Genomic DNA, 24416 nt, shown 5'->3' with positions numbered 1-24416 from the left:
CAAAATCTTCAGCTTCTTCCACCCAAAGGCACCCATTTTGCACCTTCATCTGGGGTTTAGTGGGCTCCTGCCCCCCCCCTGGACACTTTCGCAACTCTTGGACTTGGTCCCCTTCCTTTACAGGTCCTCAGGTCCTCAGGTCCAGGAATCCGTCTTCAGTGCTTTGCAGTCAGTTGCTGTTGTTGCAGAATCTCCTATCACAACTTTTGTGTTTCTGGGGAAGTAGGGTAACTTTACTTCTACTTTTCAGGGTCTTCGGGTGGGGTATCTTGGACACCCTTAGTGTTTTCTTACACTCCCGGCAACCCTCTAACACTACACTAGTCCTGGGGTCCCTCAGTGGTTCGCATTCCACTTTCTTAGTATATGGTTTGTGTTGCCCCTAGGTCTATTGCATCCTATTGTATTCTACAGTGATAGCACTACTTTTCTAACTGTTTACTTACCTGGTTTTGGTTTGTGTGTATATTTTGTGTATTTTACTTATAAAATTTACATTTATTTATTATGTAGTGTATGTTAAATAATATTTATTAATATTTTTTTAACAGAAAATAATTACATTAGTTCCTACGACATTCTATTTTACGTCCCGAACTCTATTATTTTCTACGGGAGGGTGTTGCAGTACCAGGTATTGGCCATATGTGGTGCTGAACTTACTCCAGGTCTGAGCTGGAGTGCCTTTACGATTGTATTTGATCGTTTTTGACTAGTAACTTTAGAAGAGAAGTTTGTAAATAGCAATTGCCTACTCTTTTCGGGGGTGGATGTATGCCCATCCCTATCTGGACCTTAATCTTCCCTGAAACCCTTCTGAATCTACCTTTAACTCTGCATTTTGAAGGAAGCAGTTTCTATTTTCCAGTCACTTTCCCATCCCTTCCACATTTACTACCAAAATGTATACTTAAGCGAGCAGCAACTTCTGGAATCAGGGTGCAGAGCTTCTCAAATAAAAGGCAGGAGACACAGGCAGCCACACGTAGGTTTGCAAATACCATTTCATAGTACATTTGTGGTACTATTGCAGTACTACTAAACATACTACAAAATGCAGTTTGTATATAAGCCTCCTAGTCCAAATGCAGAAACCTTGAACAGGTGAAGGTGTAAACGGTATCCGTATGATGTGAGAACTTTGATGGTCATGGAATTTGAATTTGTCCCACTTGAGCTTTTCCTGCCAAAACCAATGGACTCAGCAAGACTTCGTCCAACAGCTATCTGTCTTTTAGAGAACTTCTCAAAGTTACTGGGGGATTCTGAATTTCTTTTTTGAGACTAAGGGCCACATTCATATCTGGCACTAAGCTTTCTCCATCGCATGGTCCGTCCACCTGTTTTAGATGCAGGCAGACCATAAGTTTAATCACATGTGAGACTACTCTGCCTTCACCATGATTAAGTCCCTCAACGGCTCTGTGGAGTAAGAGCCATCGGAGGCAGACCTGTAATTCTGCCCAACTGATACAGATGTGCCAAATTAGTAGTCTGTTTTTAGTTCCCATCACCACCAGGAAAACCCTGGCGGTAAGGGGCGGTGAACATTTTTTCATTGTCCCCTTGCAAGGAGACTATTGTCTTATTTGTTTTAAAATAGAAAACTGTTTGCAGCCCTTCACCAAACAGTGAAATGCACATTCAGGAATCACAGTACCTGGCAAAGCTCTATTAATGACCACCAGCTTGGTGGTCATTTATAAATCTGGTGGGCAGTCTCTCTGCCAGAACACGGAGTAGTTTACACCAGGCCGTCTGGCAGGAAATAAATTGTGCCTTAAGTCAGAAGATAAAATCTTTGACCGGAATAACCTACTTGGTGTTTCTGACCTACATGCCTTCTGAGTCACTATGAAATCACGCTTATGTCACAGTCAAGCATGAATAGTAACTACAAATTAGCGCCTTTATTTTTCTTGGTGGTTTTTACCCTAAATCTTTGAAAATTCATATTTCTGGTTGTTCCTTACTGGATTTTTTTTACTTTTGGTGTCATTTTGTACATTGCATTTTTCTCTAGTTTTAGAAAATGGTTGGAGGATTTTTATGTGTTGTGTTTTGACTTTCAACTGTTTTGTTACTACTAACTATTTTACTCCTTACCTAACTTATGTCTGTAAGCTCAGTGCCATAGTTATTAGGAGGTTGAGCCAAGGATTCAAATTGTGTATTACCCTGCCATGTTTGTGGTCTTATTCCTTGTGGTGGACTCACATATATTTTTTTCAATTAATATAAGTTGCTCTTGTACACAAACATACATATATAGCCAGTCAGGCTAATCTGTAATAGCACTGTATTCAAAGAACAATGATGGATTATTTTAGTGTGGCAAATCCTACTGAGGCCAACACAGAAGAGTTCCTTCCACAGCAGAGGCCATAATTCAACAAATGGAGAACAGAGGGAAGAATGTTATGGTGATGAGATTTCCTATATACTCAAACTCAAGCGAAACATAACTTCCACCTTCTTAGATCTCACATAAGCCCCAAACATCTTTCATCCTAGTGTAAATGGCAAGGTAAGTAGTATGAATAGATGCGTCATATAACACAGCCTACATGCAGAAGGTGATAATATGCACACATACAATGTTAATCGTGCGTCGGTGTAATTGAAATACTAGCCAGGCTTATGTCAAGTACGGGCATCAAACAAATTCATATGATAGGCTGGTCAGCTATCCTGGACTGGTTAACCTCTTTTCATTTTCACACAGAGGTGTTCCTCATCATACCTAGGTTTGCCCCTCATTCCTAAAATAGTTTTTTTCTCCATACAGATTTCCCAGGTCTTAATATTTAGATTTTTGAAACGTATTGAAATGTTTTGACTTTCAGAATTTCACCAAGATCAATCTATAATGTATATCTGACCAGAACTCCATCACGATTAGTCTCAAATCGCACCTATGTTCCATTCTACTATAACTATTGACTACTATTTTTGCTTTTTTGGGCTATTTTCACTAAAATCTTTAAAGATTCACAACACCAGTTCCCCATATATGATTTTAGTTGCTTTGGTGCCATTTTGTTTATTACATTTTTCTCTATTTTTCCTATTCAGTTAGTGATTTTTATTGCTTGGTGACTTTCTTACTGGTTTGGTACTGCATAAATACCTTCTACAATGCAAAGTTAAGCCTGCCTGCTCCGTGCCAAAGCTGCCATGGGGTTAAGCTCAGAATAATTTGTGACTTTAAGGCCCTGATTTATACTTTTTGACACTAAACTGCGCTAACACAGTTTAGCGTCAAAAAGTATACTGCCGGCGAGCGCCATCCCAAGACACCAGCTGAGCATCATATTTATGGGCTGACGTTAGTTGGCGGTAAGGCCCGGTTAACGTTGAAATATTTTACACTAACTGGGTGGGGGAGGCGTAGGGAAAACTGGAGGTTGTGCATCAAAGAATGGCGCTAGTCAGGTTAGATTCAAGAAAATTACTCTAACCTGATGAGCGTCATATTTTGGCACACAACCCCCCGGACATGACTCCTGTCTAAGTAATGACAGGAGTCATGCCCCCCCTCAGCCCATGACCATGCCCAGGGGCCTTCATCCCCTGGGCATGGCCATTGAGTCCAGTGCCATGTAGGGGGGGCCCAAGTTAGGCCTCCTCTGGCACTACAAAAAATAAAACAAAAATACTCACCTCTACTTACCTGGGATGGGGTTCCCCCATCCTTAGGTGTCTTCCAGGTGGGGGTGGGGGTGTCCCTGGGGCCAGGGAAGGGCCCCTGTGGGCTCTTTCCATGGTCTCTGACCATGGAAATAGGCCCAGTATACCCTAACACCGGCCCATACACAGGCCTTAAATAATGGAGCTAAGCAAGCTTAGCGCCAATATTTAAGGCCCCCATCCCCCATGCATGATTTTAGCATGGGGGATAAATATGGTGCAAGGGCCATAACGTCGTTTGCTGCACTGGAGCACCTACCTTGCATCTCATTGATGCACGGTAGGTTTCCACGTCCAGAAAATAACGTTAAGTCCCCTAAGCATTAAATCTGACAAGAGTTGTGATTATTCACTGAGGCAGTCAGTGTCTCATGACAAATAATAATTCAGTTTCCTTCACATGCACCCTTGTGTGCATAATCTGACTGCATGTCCTAATAAGATTCATATATTTTCTGACATCTACTCTACACCTCTGCCTGGTGGAGACAGTTTTAAATCACGTCTATTTGAAGTCTTTGTAAAATTACATTAGCAAACTTACTTCAAAAGGAAGACTTGAAAGTCAGTAGCTGGAGTGGGGATGATGAGGGAGCGCTCAAGTCGGAGCCAGCCAAGTGTGACAGTTAAGTATGACAATCCCATGTATGTATCAGGCACAATTCTGGGGAATAGGGCAATAATATCTGGGTATGGATGGATAGGCTGTGGTCCCAGTGCTTCAATTGTTAGCACACAGTTTGTCACACTGTTTATTAGGGTAATGGGGTACTTAACAAAACAAATCAAGCCTTGCCTGTTTAAATCATTCATAATCTTTGGATAATCTCTGGAAATACTGCAGAAAATATTTGTCCTAAAAACATTGGGCAACACTATTGTGTGTATTTTTTACAGCTGTACATTTTCCTTGTGGTAATACTACATAAGGTAACATTTAAATAAGAGCCTGAATTGGGCAGGTAACATTTGATTCTTTTCATGACCAGGATTGTCTCAGACAAAGTCACACATGATCAACAATACTACCTCTGATAAAGTTGGCAGAAATGTTTGCAGTTCCTTTAACATAGGCTGGGCTGAACTGATTAACACTAGGAAGGGGTGGGATGTGAGGAGGTGTTAGTTTAGAGTTCTCATGAGCTATCATAGATCATGGTACAAAAAGCAATATTAATGTAACTAGGAACAGGAGCTGCACTATCCAGTAGTAACAAAACTGAGTGGGGTCTGTTGGGAAGGTTTACATAGTGTTTGGGGGTCACTCACCCTTGATATCATTAAAGGCAGGGCAGCCAAGTGCACACAGTTTTATTCTACTTATGACCACTGGTGTGCCTGTGCTTTCTGTATCGTTTTGTAGTTTATGTAACTTCATTAAGACAAAATGCCAATGATGTTCAAATTTCAAAAACATATTGTTCTGCAGCATCATCTTATTTGTAGAGGTTGCTTGAGTGGTTCCTCTTCTCATAAATTGAACTTAAGCATATGCTTCAAGAGCAAAACTGCACACACTCATTAGATGGCAGGGCCCTTTCTTTTGTTACCATGTCAGTATCATTCTGTACCATGTCAGTGCCATTCTGATCTATTCTGCATTGTAGACCCCATCAAGCTCAATAAAATGGATGAGGAATTAGCAGTGTACACCACACATAATCTACGAGAAGGTGGAAATAAAGTAGTTCAGATGTACAAGTTTGTAAGGTTTCTTGAAAATAGGGCAAAAAGTGTATTAGTGCAGGTACTCAAAAAAAATTGAAATTAAAGTCCTTATTGAAAAACAGAACATTATTGCATATAGAGACTGGAATGCTCTTTAGCTTCATTATTATGCTCCAAACTAGTCTTCTACATCTGTTTTCTCTGCACGGATCACACAAATGCCAATGTACCACACTCCCTCATCCTCAATGTGCTTCCCCTACCTTAGTGGTGAACTGAACAGTTTAAGTGTATACCAATCAATAAAGTAACAGTTAGTAGGCCCCTGTGATGTCCCAATGTTTTGTCAGTAGGGTGGCTTACATGTTGTCAGAGCCTCAGGGATGAAGAAAAACACACCAGGAGCACAGGGCTCTGTGCTAAGGATGTTAAAGACAGAATACAAGAAAACTAAAATAATAGGTAGAGGCTATGCAATTGGAAAAAGGTTGCATTTATCAGGGCCAGGGAATGATGCTTATGTAGGTCGTCTGGGTTATGTAAGGCAGACGCACTATAAAAAGTGTCAGCACATTAATCAGGTTGTTTGGCAATGTTTTCCAGACTATGCTGACTCATTTTTTACATTTTCACTAAAGAAAATGTTACGACAGTCATTATGGGACACTGGGTACTTAGGGCCTGATTAGGAGTTGGGCAGACGGGAAGACCAATCCGCTGAATGTCCGAAGGGGAAGTTTCCACCCGTCAGCCCAGCAGGAAAGTGGTTGCAGCATTGTTGCCGGCTCGTAAAATACAACAAATTTAAATTTTCCAATTCTATCCCTGCAAAACACTTTTGCAGGCACAGTTATACTAGGCTCAGTTACACATACATGATAACTGTGAGATGATTTCCAAGATTACTCCTGGGATCCTGTCACAGGCTTCCAGCCATATTCCTGGAATGCTTGAGAGTTCCTGAAAAATAAATTTGAAACCCAAACTTGGGTGAATGCCTTTTATTGCAGATTGTCAAATTTCTTTGTGAATTATCACTTCTCTACTGTCAATAATGAAAATAGGAAAATCATGGTCTAAAATGGACCACATCCACTGCCTTCCCTTTGATGTTTGAAGAACATTAGCTATTGAATTAAACAACCAGACAGAAAGATAGGAACTCCACTTCCGAGGTTTGTAGCTTTGGAAAACTTTTTTTTTTAAAAGGGATACCATACAATTCTAATAAGATGCAAAGGATAAAGCCAGATGACACCTAATGTCACGCTTTCTTTCTGGACAATCTATCTGGATATACACAGTACCAGTGGTAATCTTCTGCTCAGTTTATTTCCAGTTACATTTATTTTTACAAATATAAACGTTTATTAAATTGTTATAATAGAATAAAAATATTTTTATTTGCACACGTAATTGATAATTCAAACTGATATATATTTTTTAAAGTAAAAATAAATGTATGTACTTTAACATTATTTTGTATGTGGTGTTAATATAAGTCCCTGCTGCCATCATTTTCCATGGGAGGGTGTTGCAGTACTAGCACTGGACCCTTTGTGATGTTGAACTTACTCCAGGTCTGAGCACATTTACAACTGATTTGTTTATTTTTTGTCTGTAGTAACTTTAGAAGTGCAGTCCGTAAATTGTAATGGGCTTACCCTTTTGTGGGTGACTGCATGTCCCTCCTTAAACACCTCCATTAACCACTACCTACTACTCCCTAAACTCCTTCCATTTAGTAGTATTTCTCTATTTTCCAACCCCTCACCATCCCTCCCACTTTTACTACTAAAATGTAGGTGTTAGTTTCAGAGACCTATGCAGTCTGAGGGGAGTCTCCACATGTGAAAGATATGAGGGGCAGAGTCGTAGACCTCTGCATGCAGGTTAGTGAGTAGTATTTTGCAGTACTTGAGTTGTACTATGAAAGTACTATTAAAGGGTGAAAAATTGAATTTGCGGATAAGCCCCTGCGTATCCTATATACTTGGATCATTAGCTTTCCTGTATTAGTTCAACCCTGTTATTTTATGTACATTTTGGAATGTGTTTAGTGCAAATCAGGGGTACTGTACGCTATGTGGCATGCTGGAAACAATCCAGGCTTGAGTATAATATGTCAGGGTTTACATCCTTGAAGTATACAATTCCTTGACATTTGATATATAATTGCTTTTCATATATTTAATATTACTAGGCACAGTGATATTGAGTGATTTATCAAGATTCACATAATTGCAACTGCTTTTGATATATTCACATTTGTTTCCTTTTTTTAATGTGATATGTATCGTTTGGATCATTTTTAGCTCGAAACTACAAATCCGAACTCAAGCAACAGTGTTTCAAACGTGAGCAGCCTTTTCTTTAACATGGCTCGGCAACAAGAATTTCACGAAGATGTTTTACCCAAGTGGACCACTGAGGTAATTTGTGAGCACAAAATTACAAATCCCAACGTGTACAGTCGTGTTTTAAAAGTGAGCGACAGAAATCAACTCAAAATTACATTTTCAAGTTGAATTTTCACCTGAATGGATCAGTTGGGTAATTTTTCTGAGTGCAAGATGTATTTTGCAGAATTTATTCATAAGTTTGCTGCCATTTTATATAATTATACCACAGCACATTAAGCGAGTCTCGCACGATCCTAGAGAATAGTCCAGATTTTGCCCAGAATTACAACATAATCAGTCAAGCAAACCAAAGCCTCCAAATTTAAAAGTGAGCAGCTTAGTTGATAACTCATATAACCTTCCGCCCTGTCTGATTTAACCTTTCAAAAAAACTGCTGCACCATGTGTATTTAATTGCTCGTTTTGAGCACAGAACAAAAAGCATCAATCAACAATTATAAAGAAACATGCACATATACAAAGATGTAAATAAATGAAAGCGAGGAGCATTGTGAAACGTTTTTTCAAAAAGCTTTAAATTCAATATAACACAAACATTATCCGACTACACACTAAATATGTGTTTGCAGGTTATCTAGGTCATCATTTGATGTCAATGCAGTGCATATGCAAATCTTTTTAGCAAAAAATATGGATAAAATGCTGGATGAATTTGGCACAAAATTGATCACATGAATAAGATAAAATTGCCATAGTAATTCACTTAGCAGTCACAGTGTTTCTCTTGATCAGGAACACTACAGTAGAATTATGAGGCAATGAAGGAGCAGACTATACAGGTGGGCTGGTTAAATCATGCAGCAATAAAAGGCAAATTATACCGCAAAACACTGCAGGTTCTGTGACATTATTATTTCACTATTTCGCCATTTAAACAACCATTCCTAATGCAGGGGAGCACAGACAAAAAAACGAAAAAATCTTGGTCATAAAGGGAAAACAATCGACAAGATTTCTACCTGGGCAACATACTATTGTACACTTCGGGTAACAGTAAAAGGGTGCCAGGTGCTCACTTGTCCATTTTACATGCAGTCTACTTGGTGGTGTGAGTAAAGTTGACCGCCATTGACCATGCACAACCAGGGACTTCAGGCTTACTCTTGACCACTGGAACATCTGGCACTACATGAGCTGCTCAAAGACCATCAGCATCTATACGAGATCATGTTCCAACCTCCACTAAAGCCATATACTGAAGTATTATCAATCTGGAATCAATTTCGTAAATGCTTGAGATGGCGTGCAAACTCTACTTGTAGAGCAGATAGCAAATGAGGACAATTGCAATGACCAGGACAGATATGTTCACGTTTCCTCTTGCAAAGTGAAGAAAACCCCATTGATTATGAAGGAGGAATTAGAGCTTCTAGACCTTGAGCTGGGAGAGGGAAACTGTTTACACATCTGTTTTTAACAAAGCCTGTTGAGCAACAGCCTTGCTTCTCGGGTAAGATGAGACCTACTGAAGTTCAGTAGCCACTCATGCTCCTTCACCTCTGTGCACCCAGATTCTGTGTTTAAAATAGTATATTCATGGGGGGGTTGAGCGTATACGTGGACAACAGGTACTTCTGCTCCAAACGCCTTTTCAAATGAGCCATGAATTAGATGAATATTGTGGGAGCAATTTGCAAAGGAAAGTAGAGGGCTATTTTTAAATCAGCAAAACATAGAATCCTCTGGTGATCCTGATAAATATGCACATGCAGTTATTCATACTGAAGATTTAGTGATGTGTTTCGTGTTCTAAGAGGATGCTAATTTATGATGTGCCTATCTTGAATCAGGTATTCTCTAGCCACCTTGAATGGGAGAACCTTCTCCCCTTTTACTAGTAGGGCTGGTTATAATAGCATGAGGCTCGTACTCCCTTCTTAAAGGGCTAGTATTAAGAAACTATCCTCAAACCAAAATGATTACTGTACTGGGTTCAGGAGGATGAATTATGAAGAATAAGGCCCCCATTGCGACATTGGCGGTCTTTTCACAAAACCGCCAAAGCCGCGGGCGCCAGAAGACCATCATATTAAGAGTACTGCAGGATTTCCGCCACATTTTGGGCAGAAATCCTTCAGTAGTCATGCTGGCAGTCGGAGGTGCATGGCCGGTTCCACCACCGGCACCTCCCTGCCAAAAGGACTCCACCAGCCATATTACGACCTGTAAAATGGCCTGGCAGTGTCCTGATTGTGGGGCACTGCAGGCGGTGGAAGCACCCATTCCTGTATCCTGCCGGACGATCTCGTCACCAGACAAGGTAAGTCGGGTGTGTGACAAGGGAGGGGGTGGGAAGGTGGGGGGTGTTGTGTGTGCATGTGTGAATGGGTGTTGTCTGCGTGTGTGAATGTAAGTGTGTATGCGTGTGTGTATGGGTGTGTGTATGTGTGTATGCGTTTGTATATGTGTGTATAAATGTTGAAGGGAATGCATGTATGAATGTTGAAGTGAATGCATGTATGAATGTTGAAGTGAATACGTGTATGAATGTTGAAGTGAATGCATGTGTGAATGTTGAAGTGAGTGCATGTATGAATGTTAAAGTGAGTGCATGTATGGATGCTTGTGAGTGAATGCGTGTATGTCAGTGATGGTGAATGAGTGTGTGCGGGGTGCATGAATGAGTGTATGCGGGGTGAGTGTGGGTGTCTGTGTGCATGTATGCAGGGAGGGCGGTGGGGGTATGGGTGTCGGAGGGGGGAGCTGTTCTGGTGGAGGGTGCTGTTCAAGAACAGGGTGGGGGCACGATACTAGGAGAGGGTGAGGGGAGGGGGCGCTGTTCTGGTGGGGGTGTGGGGGGTTCTGGTATGGAGGAGTGTTGGGGGGTATTGGGCTTGCAGGCGGGATCATCTGTCAGTGATAGGAAAGAAATTTCCTGTCACCAGTAGCCTTTCCGCCGGGGTTTTCATGATGTTGCTACCGCCGCGGAAACCCTGGTGGATAAGCGACTCCTAATACCGCCAGCGGTCTTCATTGGACCGCCGGGTCGGAGATACTAATTCCTGGTGGGTCCAACCACCCTGGCAGCACAGGCGGGATGTGGTGGATTGGCAGAGGCCAACCCGCCATACTCATAACGTGGCAGTCTTTACTGCCGGCCTGTAGGCGGTGGGACTGCGAGTCTGGTGGTGGGACCGCCACTGCGAGTCTGGCGGTCAGTAGACCGCCAGACTCGTAATGAGGGCCTATGTGATAAACATGCAATGGTTATTTCACATGTATAGTAATTGATCTTTCCCAGGTGTAAAGTATCCACTTTAATTGATCTCTGGCTTGCAGGTTTCCTTAATGATGGGCAATGGATGGTAACAGAAAGGCAAGAACTGCTGCCACTGCTGCTGCTGGGGTTTTAAAGAGCCTGAATTAAATTTGGTTCCTGGTCATTAATATTGAGAAATTCTTTGACTGAGACATGCAACTTTTAACTTGACTTTAAAAGACCATGGATAGTGCCTTCATTGCGTCATTTTCCTATGATAGACCAAACATTAACCCTAGACAGAATGTAATGCACAGCAACAGGTTTTAAGGGAAAACATCTGGGATCCAGTTGTATTCCAATGTGTTATGCCACTGTTGATCCATCAGGCAGTGCTGACACCTTGATGCTGATACTGGAGATAGCTGCCAAGATCTAAATATGGTGTGTAATGATGAACAATAGTTCTGTTCAGTAGTAGCCTTCATCCGACATAACATACAAGGCCACACTAGAAGAGATTGTGATATATAGACACCTGCGATGCTGGACCTGATAGATGGAGAAGACTGAGCATAGTTCTTTTGCAATTCTGCCTCCCTGTTCTCTCAATTTTAGCCCTTCTAACCCAATACGAAGTAATGTATCTGTCTTTAGAAACCTGCTAAATTCCCCACAGATAATCCTAACGTGCACTTAATGGAAAAGTGCCCCCCCCAATATGGGGAGAGCACGGCCCCTTAGAGGTCGAGGCTGCTGGGGCCGCCGGGGCTGACCCCCCTGCACTAGTTGTGCAAGGGGCTGGCCTTTGTATTTCCGCCCTCACTCCTCGCAAGGTGTGGGGGGCGGAAATGCCTTACGGGAGATGTACGTTGTGGCAGCGATCGCCGATCCGGCTGCAACCGCCGCATGCCAGTGGGGGGGCTACATAAGCACCCCCCAGAAAGGCTCTACCTTGTGGCAGCGCAGCGGGAATCGTCTGGACGGCTCGTTGTTGTCCCACCCACCCTCTCCTTAATTTTATGTTGGTGAAGGGGTACTAAAGTAACCTGAAGCAACAGCGGGGTCCCCAAGGCTGGGGCCCCGGGATAACACCAGAGATAGGATCCTCAAGTCCTGTACCAACCTGTGGATGTACACACCAGATTAAGGGGTAGGGAGCCCAGATAGCTGTGGTGGGCACGGGTCTCCTGTCCCTGGCCGCCCGTTACACCCCTTGACAGATTGGTGTTTGGAGAGGGGGTGGAACCCTGAGCGTGTGGGCAAGGAATGGTGAAGTCAGGGGGAACTGCCCCCCCTACGGATACAGGTGGTGGACAGTTCACCTGTGTGGTCCAAGGGAGGTTCAGGACAGGAAGGGATCCTGTCAAAAATGATTTATGGTTACATAATCAATGGTATGAAGTCAGTCAAGATTTGTAAATATGCTTAGAATTTTTCTTGAAGTGATTTATATCTAGAAATGTGTGTTTTTAATTTTGCAATGAGAAAGTTAAATAAAAACCTTCTTCCAACGAAAGACAAATTTGTCGGACTGTGTATGGCCGGTGTTGGGGGAGGGCCTACTGTTGATCTCCGAGTTCTAATGGCCAGTAATAATGTCCTTAAAGTATATGTGCCATTGTGTTCAGGATCCTTGGCAACACCCTTAACATCGGAAAAAGTTTCAGAAGTGTCATTATGCTTTTCCCAGGATCTGGATTGTTTCAGATTGCCTGATATCCTTAGCAATCATTGCCTGCTTTTGGAACCTCAATCTGCTGAACACCTCTGTCTATCCTATGGTGTTCCTCGAAATTGATGAAAGCGGAAATTAGTATTTCCTCCTCCTTTGCAGAGATTTCTAGTCATCTTTTCAGAGCACCATTATCACACACTGGACAGAACAACCATTTCTTATATTCTTTAACGAAAATACATACATTTTAGGCAAACTTAGTAAGATACCCAGCACTTGTCATGTAGGCTTCACCTCCCTAAATGAAGCAGCAGCCACTGTCATATCTTCCAGTACCGTGTGCCATCACTGCAGCCATGTTTCTGTTCTGTCTGTCATTAAACTAAAAAAGGCCAGAGCTATCCCCGTTAATACAGCCATTGGATGTGAGAAGGAAAGGATGGACAGACATTATGGAACGATGGAGTCTAATGAAGAGAAAAATCAGCCTCAAGATGATCATATCACACCTGCTCGTGGAACAGTCATGTGTAAGCATGCTTTTTATACAGGAGTGATAATGTTAGCATGCATTACAGATGTTGATGCATGTTATCATAGTCCAAGTCTGTGCATTAGGATTGATTTATTTATAATAAGTTCTCTAGGCCTAAATTGTGGGCCTCGCTGTTTGCAAACTAGCAGAGTGTTTGTAGCTGCAACAGCATTTTTGTATGTGCAACATTTTCACGTTTTCTCCTGCTCACTGTGTCTTTTCTAGTGCTTACTAGTGATACTGAACTGCATCCACAAAACAAAAGAAAGCCAGAAGACAGTTGTACTACGACGTATGTGCATGTGTCAACATGTTGAAACATGCATATGCCATAAAGAGCCAGCAATTTTTCCTTTTTTTACATTTACTATTCCAAGGTAGCAGACGTCAATCTTGAAGCTGTAAATGAAAACCATAAGTAAAAGCCCACAAAAGTGCCTTGTAGAGAAAGGAGAAGACAAAACTGCTGGGCCTTCTAAACAATTTTAAAAACAGAATTTCAAAAAACGAAACAGGGATGGGAAGCAATGGTGGAGTGGGGTCGGCCATTAAAGCATCTAAACATCATATGAGTGGACAGGAGAAACATAGTGGAAATCTGGGAGGGGTGGGGTGCAATGGAAGAGCTGTGGGGTTGAAAAAAAACAAAAATACAAAGCAATGGAATAGGTTAGGGGATGCAGTAGATGAGGATTCGAATGAAAGGAACCGCGATGGAGCAACAAGAAGAGACTAGGGGGTCAAAGAATGGGAGGGAAATACCAGCACTTGAGTGATATAAAGGAATTACGTGCACTCCCAAGGAGTGGTCAATGGAAGAGAAAAAAAGAAAATCCCTGAATATCAGCCACGAAGGATATAAGTCATGCAATCAGAATGACGGTAAATACGCTATGCTCCAGGGCAGGGATAAACATAAGAAGAGGAAGGAAAAGCAATCAAAAAAAGTAAGCAAATGAGATCAATAAGAAAGCTAGCCATAGGCGAAAGCTCACTGTTAAGTATAGGCAGAGTCACTAGAATTATGCGATTGTGCGGCTGCAACATTTTTTGCAAAATTATAGATTTGCTGCATTTGCTATTTAATCAGTCATCTGCTGCATGATCTGCAGATTTCAACCACAAAAAATGTTTTTAACTCAAACAGTTCAAAAGTTACTGAAAACACAGTGACATCTGCTGCTTATTACTAAATTTGACTGTTAAGCTGCTATTAATGAGGTTCAACCTATGCCCTGGTTTAACCTGTGTTAAAATTACAAAATAATGAAGTAATTCTTTCACAAAATGTGCACATTACACTGCATAATTTGCCTTGTTGTGCCACATAATTTATTCAACCCTGTCATAATTTTGACCTCCCCCTGCTGCATAATTTCAGTGTCCCTAAATATAGGTATTGTGCAAAATAAACATGGCATAAAAGACCTTAGCGATTGGGACAGACACGCTTTATGAACGATTCCTGGGGAGATGCTGTCATATGAGATTTTATTTCAGGATGTGTGCCATACAGACATGTGGGAAATATCTGAAATAAATAAATGATGCTGCAAGGCTGTGATCATTACTATGGTGATTATTCTTGCACATGATTTGTGGAAGAATATTGCATAAAATATTCTAAATTACTATAAAATATCGACATTTGCGGATGCAATAATTTGGGGGGTTTAGGGTGGGGCTTTGCTAAATCGCCTGCGGTTTCAGGAGGTTCTCTGAAAGGTTTGTCTGACTCTCAGCACCCCAACTTTGTATAAGCATAACTAAAAGGGAGGGTGAGAAATATCGACCATTTTTCTTATTCTCTGCTAATGTCACAGCTTACTTTAGGGGCATTTGCCAGATCTGCTGGCTAAATTATTGAGTTGCTGACAATAGAGTTGTAGTCTATAATGCATAGCTGACCTCAGGTATTCGTTCGCTGGATAGGAAGGAAATAGCAAACTAGTTTTCTATTAAAAGCCAAAGAGTTATTTATAGGCAATCCTGAGTAAACACACTTTTGTAAACATCATTATGTGTATAAGTATGTGTTCAAGGTTTTTATATATATATTAAAAGCCATCTCTTGCAATGGATAGTTCAGCCTGCAGTGCCATATAAAAAGTACAAAACCCATATAACACGAGAGAGAACGTCCCAAAATAGAACACATTTCTTTCAATCCCTAATCAGGATTACAACTGCCTTTGACAACAGTTGTCATTGAAGAAGTAGTCAGTGCTAAAGAATATTGCACAATAATGTCATAGGTAAATGAGCAGATAAAATAAACAGTTTAAAGATACCTCGACGGCCTAATATAATCACTGCAGAGATCATTGTACAACCTTCCAGTCACAGGTACAGATCTCAGCAAAGTTGAAATAGTTTTTTATCCATGTTTAGCCACTGACTGCGGTAGGCTTCATTCATATATTGTTGTGTGCACCAATGTTGAACCCAGGGCCCAAAACAGTATTTTCTCAGGATGATTTTATTAAATTTGCAAGATGCACTTGGAAATGCTGTAATTTGGCCAGTGTGGTGGAGTATCCACATTCATATATTTTGGGGTGGGGTAGGGTGGGGTTTATGACATTTATGAATGATCAAGGGGCTGATGTAGGTGAACAACCCCAAAATTGTAGGGTTTTGAATATTCATTTAACCTTTGGAAATAGTTCTCGCCCTGTAAATACACCTTTATTTGCTTATATTTAGAGTAGCCAATTTTAGGGTGTAAATTTACATTGGTGTAAATTAAGGCGTTTCTTGCTGTAAAACATATTCACTATGAGGCTAAAAAGGTTTGATGTACAAATTATTATCTAAAAATAATTTCTGAATGAACAATTACCCACATGTTGAAAATGTTGCATGCATACATTTTACGCTTTGTTTTTAACATTTCAGCGTGAGTCTTTGCAAAATAAGCCCTTTGGATCTTTTTAAACATGTTATTTTTTCTTTTTTATATGAACTATTGTGAAGAAATATTTATTATTCCATGACATTTACTGTTTTTAGAGGTTGTGGTATTGAAGATTTGTAGCACTTTAGTGGCGCTTTCTCAGCTACAAATTCTCGAGTGTAATTTTAATACATAACAACCGCGCACGCCTCATATGGGCTTTACTCACAGCTTTGACAAGAACTCTACACGTTGCACACTGATTAACATACAAGTTTTTTTCCACCCCTAGTCGGTACTTAAGTAACATGCCAGCCTGATACCTCTAGTCTAGGCGTTCAATTCTAAGTCCCTTCCCACCTCTCCTCGCAAAATGAGATGAGGGGCCCATAGGTCTTTCAAATCTCAGATATTCGTTGGTTTTGGACGGAAGAAGGGTCCTTGAATGGCTGACCCCTCCTCTGAATGCTTGGGGACCCCCATTGCACATCAGGGGCTGCACTGGTTTGCATTAGCCCCTGAGGTGTAGTTTATAAGAAACCCATTTTAAGCAGTGGACCTCAGGGATGTACTCGGGGAGTTTTATTTCTTGTAACCCTCTTGAGCCCTTTCTTGATATAAATCTATTTCTCCACTTCCTTCTAAATGGTAGCAGAAACTTACGTTTTCCATCTACTCTCAACCTCTTCCTGTCGTCTCTGAAAGCCCATCTCCTTCACGAAGCATCCCCTCGTAGGTTCAGCCTCCTTACCATTTAAACGAATACTTTTTTACACTACTTTTTGTGCGCTTGGATTTTCTCTCTATAAATAGCGCTTAGAATGCAGCAATATAAACAAATACAAGAAATTGAAATAAAATGAACTGAAAAAGGACTTCACCTCTTATGAATGCTTTCGAGGCTACATAGGGTTATTTAACAAGCAGGTCAGTCTGTGGATGTCTTCGGTGCCCGCGGTGATATTTCTGGAGAATTTGTGCCTTTGCCTGTACTCAATAAGAATAGCTTAGATGATGCACTGAATTTGCCTCCGATGAACATCCCAATGTGTCATGTGTATAATCTCTAGTGGGAAAAGGCTGCTTTCAATAAGAAATCTAAGAAGTTTCACGTTGTTTCTTTTCATCGAGAGGAATGCCGCAGGCAAAGGGCAGCCCAGAACTGGGGCCCTGGTGGATCCCATCTCCAGGCCTATGCTCAGTCTTAGCCGTTGGTGGACAGGAAAGGGTCGCACTCCACTTAGAACAATGGGGCTTTTTGCAGAACATATCCTGATATGTGCTGCTAACCTCCGCTCCACCATTAACGATGGCAGAGTGCGGGTAGCGGCTGTTAATGTGTTAGGGTCTTGAAATCTCCAGTGTGAACTTCATGGGGTGCTTGGTCGGGCCTGGGGATGCTGGCCGAAATCACATAATGCCGGGCAGGGCGGGGGTGGGGTGCTCTAATTCACAGTATCCAGTCTGGCACTGGTGCCATTTACATTATCCGGTCCCGAGACAGTCTAAAACGAGCAAGTAATGTCTACGAGATTGATCATTAGTACACTTTAAAACTTATCTGTCGAGACACCTGAAACCACGTGTTGGAACATGAACTTGCAACACACATTTACATAGAAGAACCTTAATATATATTCCTCATTACACATGAAATCGTAAACAGTTGGAAGACAGAGGACAGGCACTAGAACAGATTAAAACTCACGCTTCCTTTAACCCAGTGTGTTTTGGCCACTGTAGCACAATATATTTAGGAAATAATGAAAGATAATGAAAGATGCAGCATCTTAAAAACAATTAGAACCTGGGGCAAAACATTTGAGAGTACATTTTAATTCGGTCTCAAAAGTTTAAAACCGGGATGAATACAAGTCGTGTAGTATTAACTCGCCAGCATTAGAATGCTTGAATTGTTGCCTACTAGGACATAAAGGGAAGATATATATGTTTATATTACGCTTTGAAACTCCGTTGGGCACTCAATTTAGCCGATTGATAGTTCCGGCTTGAAATAATAAAGTGGTATTACTAGAAAAACAAACTCTTGTTAGAGAATCTTGAGGGTGAAGTAATGATTGCGCTGCGGCCTGGCTAGTACATTTAAATGAGACATCCACAAGAAAAGCAAGTGCCTCTGGCGGTAGCTTTCAGTTAAACAGAGCTTCTCCGACACCTTGTTCGCTACAATGCTTCCCCATCTCCCCACTCTTTTGTTACGTGACATGCCATTTAAACCCCATTCACAGGTGTGAAATAGGGTTAACAAGCCATTAAAAGACACAAAAAGCAGATCACTAGCGGCAGGAAAGGGGGTAGCGAAACTGCTTACCGCAGCTTAGGCAGAAAGCGGCGGTTCTGCATACCAATACACCGGCCCTGCTTACTGAACACCGGAAATGGAAGCTATAGCTCGCCGGACCAAAATTAAATATGAAAGCGCGGGTGCTACTGCCTAAAGCTAGACTCCAGAAACGCTCTGTCTGAACAGAGCGATCCGGGTTTTACATCATCTGAGTCCGCACAAGATGGCAGGTCACAGCAAAAAAAGTAGCCTGCAGACATTCTGTTTTAACAAGCAGGTGGTGATTGGATGTTGATGTAAAAACGACATCTCTATGGTTAAATTAACCCGAGGGACGAGGGAGGGAGAGGTTACAAACAGAAATAACATCGTGTGATTGACACTTGTGTAACGGGATCATAGGAATGTTATCTGGTTTTATTCATGTGGAGCGCAGAGAAACCACGTAGCCTGGGAGACTGCGAGCTGCTTCCTGGACTGGAAGCACTGGCGTAGGAAGGACACCAGGGACCCTAAATTACACACCCATCCCCTATTTTGGCACTAAAAACAGCCACTAATTGGGGTGCAGTGGGTCCATTAAAGCCGACGGCCCTGGTTCTACTGCACTCGCTGCACTATAGCTATCTACACCCCTGGTAGGGTTGCCACCTTACCAAGGGAGCACAAGCACTGGCAAATCCAATAGGCCTCACCTATACACGACTTATTGGCAATGTGATTTTGCCATGTAGTACACCAATGTGGCTGCTGTTCTGCATGGCTAAAAGTTTGTGCTGTAGAGTGGAGTGGGGGATAGAGTGTCAGAGAGTGGATTTGTTGCAGTAGAGCATCGTAGAGTGTTGCAGAGTTCAGTAGGGGAAGCAGAGTTCAGTGGCTCAGTTGCAGAGAGTGTCATAGAGCGTCATGGAGTGGAATAGCATGGATTGGGTTGCAGTGGATTGAGGTAGTGGGGTTGATTGGATTGGAGTACAGTGGGATGGACTGGAATAGGGTAGAGTAGTGTGGATTGAGAGGAATGGGTTGGATTAGATTGAGTGAACTGGATGGGATGGATTGGATTGGAGTGGGCTGACTTGCAATGGGGTAGAGTGGGGTGGGGTGGATTAGATTGGTGTTGGGTGATTTGGATTGGACTGGAGTGGGATGGATTAGATTCAGTGTAGTAGGGTGGATTGGACTGGAGGCTGGTTGGATTGGACTGGAGTGAGGTGAAGGTTATGGGAGTGGGTTGAACTGGATTGGAGTGGGGTGGGCTGGATTGCAGCGGGATGTGCTGGATAGATTAGATAGGAGTGTGGTGGACTGAACTAGGGTGGATTGGGGTAGCATCAGGTGGATTGGAGTAGATTGGGTTAGAGTGGGGTGGGGTGGGGCGGATTGGAGGATGGTGGATTGGATGGCGTGGATTGGACTGGGGCAGATTGAAACTGAGTGGTGTGGATTGGATTGGGAAGTGTTGGGTGGTCTGGAGTGGGTAGGCTGGGGTTGTGTGTACTGGATTGGGGTGGATTGGATTGGGGTAGGTTGGATTGGGGTTGGTTGGATTGGGGTAGGGTGGAGTGGGGTGGGGAGGACTGGAGTGGGATTGACTGAGTTGTGAGGAGAGGGGTGGATTGGACTGGAGAGGGGTGGGGTGGATTGTATGGGAGCAGGTTGGATTGGATTGGAGTGAGTAGGGCTGAATTGGAGTATGTGGTCTAGATTGGATTGGAGTGGGATGATTGAATTTGGTGGGTTGGATTGGATTGGGGTAGAGTTGGGTGGGTTGGAATAGAAAGGATTAGGGTGGAGTGGGGTGGATTGGATGGGGTGGACTGGAGAGAGGTAGGGTGGATCAGATTGCTGTGGGGTGGATTGGATTGTGGTGGGTTAGATTGGATTAGAAAGGGGTGGGTTAGATTGGACTGGGGTAGATTGGAGTGGGGTGGAATGCACTGGGGTCAAGTAGATTGGAATGGGGTGCATAGGACTGAGTGGATTGGTTTGAGTGTGGCAGATTGGATGATGTGGGTTGGACTGGAGTGTATTGCACTGGAGTAAGGTGGGGTGGAATGGAGCGGGGTAGATTAGATTGGAGAGGTTGGGCAGGAGTGGAGTGGATTGGATTGCAGTGGTCTGGATTGGAATGAGGTGGATTGGTTTGAGTGGGGTGGATTCAATTGTTGTGGGATGGATTGGGTGAGGTGGATTGGATAGGGTTGTATTGTATTGGAATGGGGTGGATTGTATTGGAGTGGGGGATTGGACTGAGTTGGAGTGAATTTGGGTGGGTGAATTGGACTGGTGTTGGGTTGACTGGATTGGATTTAGATGAATTGGTTTGAGGTGGGTTGGATTTAGGTGGACTGGATGGAGTGGGGTGGGGTGTATTGGAGTCTGTGGATTGGATTGGAGTGGGGTGGTTTTCTTGAGCTGGGGTGGAGTTGGTGGGAGCGGGTTGAGTGGGTTGGATTGTAGTGGGGTGGTTTTGATTTTGGTGGATTTGATTGGGGTGGAATTGAATTGTGGTGACATTGGACGGGGTGGAGAGGACTGGCTTTGAGTTGGGTAGATTGGATTGGAGTAAAGTGGGTGGATTGGAGTGGATGAATTGGACTGATGTGGGGTGGTTTGGATTGGAGTGGGGTGGGTTGGATTGGAGTGGGGTGGGGTGGATTGGACTGGAGTGGGGTGAACTGGAGTGGGTGGATTGGAGTAGGTGAATTGGATTAGTATGGCGTGGATTGGATTGGAGTGGGGTGGATTAAGGTTGTTTGGAGTGGGGTGGATTAAGGCAGACTAGATTGGATTTGAGTAGGGTGGATTAAGGTGGATTGGATTAGCGTGGGGTGTGTTGGAGTAGGATGGGTGAATTGAATTGGAGTGGGGTCGACGGGGTTGTAGTGGATTTGATTGGAGTGGATTGGATTTCAATGGGTTAGATTGGATTGTAGTGGTCTGGGTTGAATTGAAATGGGTTGGATTGGATTGAGTGGGGTGGGTTGGGTTGGATTGGAATGGGGTAGATTGATTGGGGTGGGTTGGGATGGGTTGTAATGGGGTGGACTGAAGTGGGTTGGATTAGAGTGGAGTGGATTGGATTGAAGTGTGTTGTACGGGAGTGGGGTTGATTGAGTAGAGTGAGATGGACTGACTGGAGTGGGGTGGATTGGTGTGGGGTGGATTAGACTGAAGTGAGGTGGATTGGAATGGGGTGGACTTGACTAGAGTGGGGTGGATTGGATTGGACTGGAATGGGATGGAGTGGATTGGAGTGGGATGGACTATGGTGCATTGGAGTGTAGTGGATTTGGATGAGGTGGCTTGGATTGTAGTGTTTTAGAATGGATTGGGGTGGATTGGTGTGGGGGATAGGAGTGGGGTTACTTGTGGTAGATTGGAGTGGAGTGGATTGAGTGGGTTGAATTGGGATGGAGGGGGTGGATTGGGGTGAGGTGGATTGGAATCCGTCCACAAGCACGCAGTAGAGCTATGGGATTTACTCGACTCAGCCTCCCGAGACGTCACCTTCCTGACCAAGACCTGGATGAACCCCTCCTCAGCGCCTGACATCACCATAGCCATCCGGGACGGCTACAAGATCACCTGCAGGGACCGCTCCAACAAACCAGGAGGAGGCATCGCCATCATCCACAAGAACACCTTCAGGATCACAAACAACACCGAAGGCACCCTCAGCACCGCCGAACTCCTGCATTTCCAAATCCACCCTGACCCAAACACCCCTCTCCAAGGGACCCTCGTCTACAGGCCCCCCGGCCCACAAGAGCAGTTCATCGACTCCATTAATGACATCATCAGCATGCACGTTCTAGCATCCACTGACTACATGCTCCTCAGAGACTTAAACTTCCACCTCAATAACACCAACGACAACAACACAGCCACCCTGCACGACAACCTCTCCAACCTCGGCCTCAAACAGCTCGTCACAACACCAACCCACTCCACAGGACACACACTCGACCCTATTTTCTCCGCCAGCAATCACGTCTCTTTCACATCTCCACTGGACAGACCATCGCTGCATCCACTTCTCTTTCAAGAAACCCACAACACACCACCACCCGCAACGGATCCCCCACCGCAGTTGGAACAAGGTCACTGAAGACCAACTTATCATGACCCTCTCACAGAACCCACCCATCGACACCACCGACACTGATTGAGCTGCCCACAACTTCAGGCAATGGGTCAACACCTGTGCCAATACTCTTGCCCCAATCAAGAATCCTTCCAATAGACGCACTAACACAAAGGCATTCTGGTTTACTGCCGACCTCCATGAATCTAAGCAAAGCTGCAGAAGACTCAAAAGAAAGTTGCACCAAGATCAGACTCTGGACAACCACACAGCCTTCAAAAACGCCATCCGCAGACACCACAAACTCATCCAAGCCGGCAAAAGAGCTGCCTTCAAAGACCGAATCAACAACAACACACACAGATACAAGGAGCTCTTCAACGTCATGAAGGAACTCTCCAACCCCAGCTCCAATGCCAACGCCATCCCGCCATCCCAAGACTTCTGCAACTCCCTAGCCTCCTACTTCCCCCGATTTATTGCAGACATCGACAACAGCTTCAGCACCCAAACCCCCCCGGCAATCACCAACACCACAGATTCACCTCTGACCCCTGTCAACGACAACGACACCGTCGAAATCATGAACACCATCTACTCTGGCTCTCCATCTGACCCCTGCCTTCACCACATCCTCAACAAAGCAAGCTCCGTCATCGCACCCGAACTACGGAGGATCATCAACACCTCCTTCGAGTCCACCATCTTCCCGGAGAGCTGGAAACACACCGAGATCAACTCCCTCCTCAAAAAGCCCAAGATGCACCCAAAGGACCTCAAGAACTTCCGGCCTACCTCCCTGCTCCCCTTCCCAGCAAAAGTCATAGAGAAGGCTGCCAACAGACAACTAACCCGCTTCCTAGAGGAGAACTGCTGCCTGGACTCTTCCCAACCCAGATTCCGCAGCAACCACAGCACCATCCTTATCGCCGCCACCGACGGCATCAGAACCATACTGGACAGCGGAAAAACCACAGCCCTCATCCTCCTGGACCTCTCGGCTGCGTTCAACACCGTCTGTCACCACACCCTAGGCTCACGCCTCAGCAATGCTGGAATCCGCGACAGAGCCCTGGACTGGGTCACCTAATTTCTCACCGGCAGTACCCAGAAAGTCCACCTCACCTCATTCCGCTCGGAGGCCTCCAAAATCATCAGCGGCGTACCCCAGGGTTCGTCCCTCAGCCCGACCCTCTTTAACGTCTACATGGCCCCACTTGCTAACATCGCCCAACCCACAACCTCAACATCATCTCATACACTGACAAATCCCAGCTGATCCTCTCCCTCACCAAGGACTCCGCCAAGACCTACCTCCACAAAGGAATGAAGGCCATCGCCGAATGGATGAAGAGAAGCTGCCTCAAACTCAATCCCAACAAGACGGAAGTCCTCATCTGCGGCTCCACCCCCTCCGCATGGGATGACTCCTGGTGGCCTGCCACTCTCGGAACCGCTCCGACTCCCACCGACCACGCACGCAACCCAGGATTCATCCTGGACCCCTCACTATTCATTACCCAGCAAATCAACATCAACTCCATCTCCTCCTCCTGCTTCAACACCCTCAGCATGCTCCGAAAGATTTACAAATGGATACCCACCGAAACCAGAAGAACAGTCACCCAAGCCCTCGTAAGCAACAAACTGGACTACGTCAATGCCCTCTACGCAGGAACCACAGCCAAACTCCAGAAGAGGATGCAACGCATCCACAACTCCTCCACACGCCTCATCCTGGACATCCCATGCCACTGCCACATCACAGACCACCTGAAAAACCTGCACTGGCTCCCAGTCAACAAGAGTATCACCTTCAAACTCCTCACCCACGCTCACAAAGCATTGCACAACACCGGACCAGAATACCTCAACAGACGACTCTCCTTCTACACCCGACCCAGCACCTCTGCTCCGCCGACCTCACTCTCGCAA

General features: G+C 44.0%; 1 long non-coding RNA gene across 1 annotated transcript in view; it reads left to right on the top strand.

Moving 5' to 3' along the window:
• Positions 1-24416, top strand: part of LOC138258708 (uncharacterized) — a 123471-nt gene that overhangs the window by 61740 nt on the left and 37315 nt on the right. The window contains exon 2 of the long non-coding RNA XR_011198518.1: positions 7674-7790. This is a non-coding gene — a long non-coding RNA (uncharacterized lncRNA). The remainder of the gene's footprint in view (positions 1-7673; positions 7791-24416) is intronic.

This window comes from Pleurodeles waltl, chromosome 2_1 (assembly GCF_031143425.1).
Source record: "Pleurodeles waltl isolate 20211129_DDA chromosome 2_1, aPleWal1.hap1.20221129, whole genome shotgun sequence".
Lineage (NCBI taxonomy): Eukaryota > Metazoa > Chordata > Amphibia > Caudata > Salamandridae > Pleurodeles > Pleurodeles waltl.
Note: the sequence above shows the minus strand (reverse complement) of the source record. Positions and strands in the feature narration are given on the sequence as shown.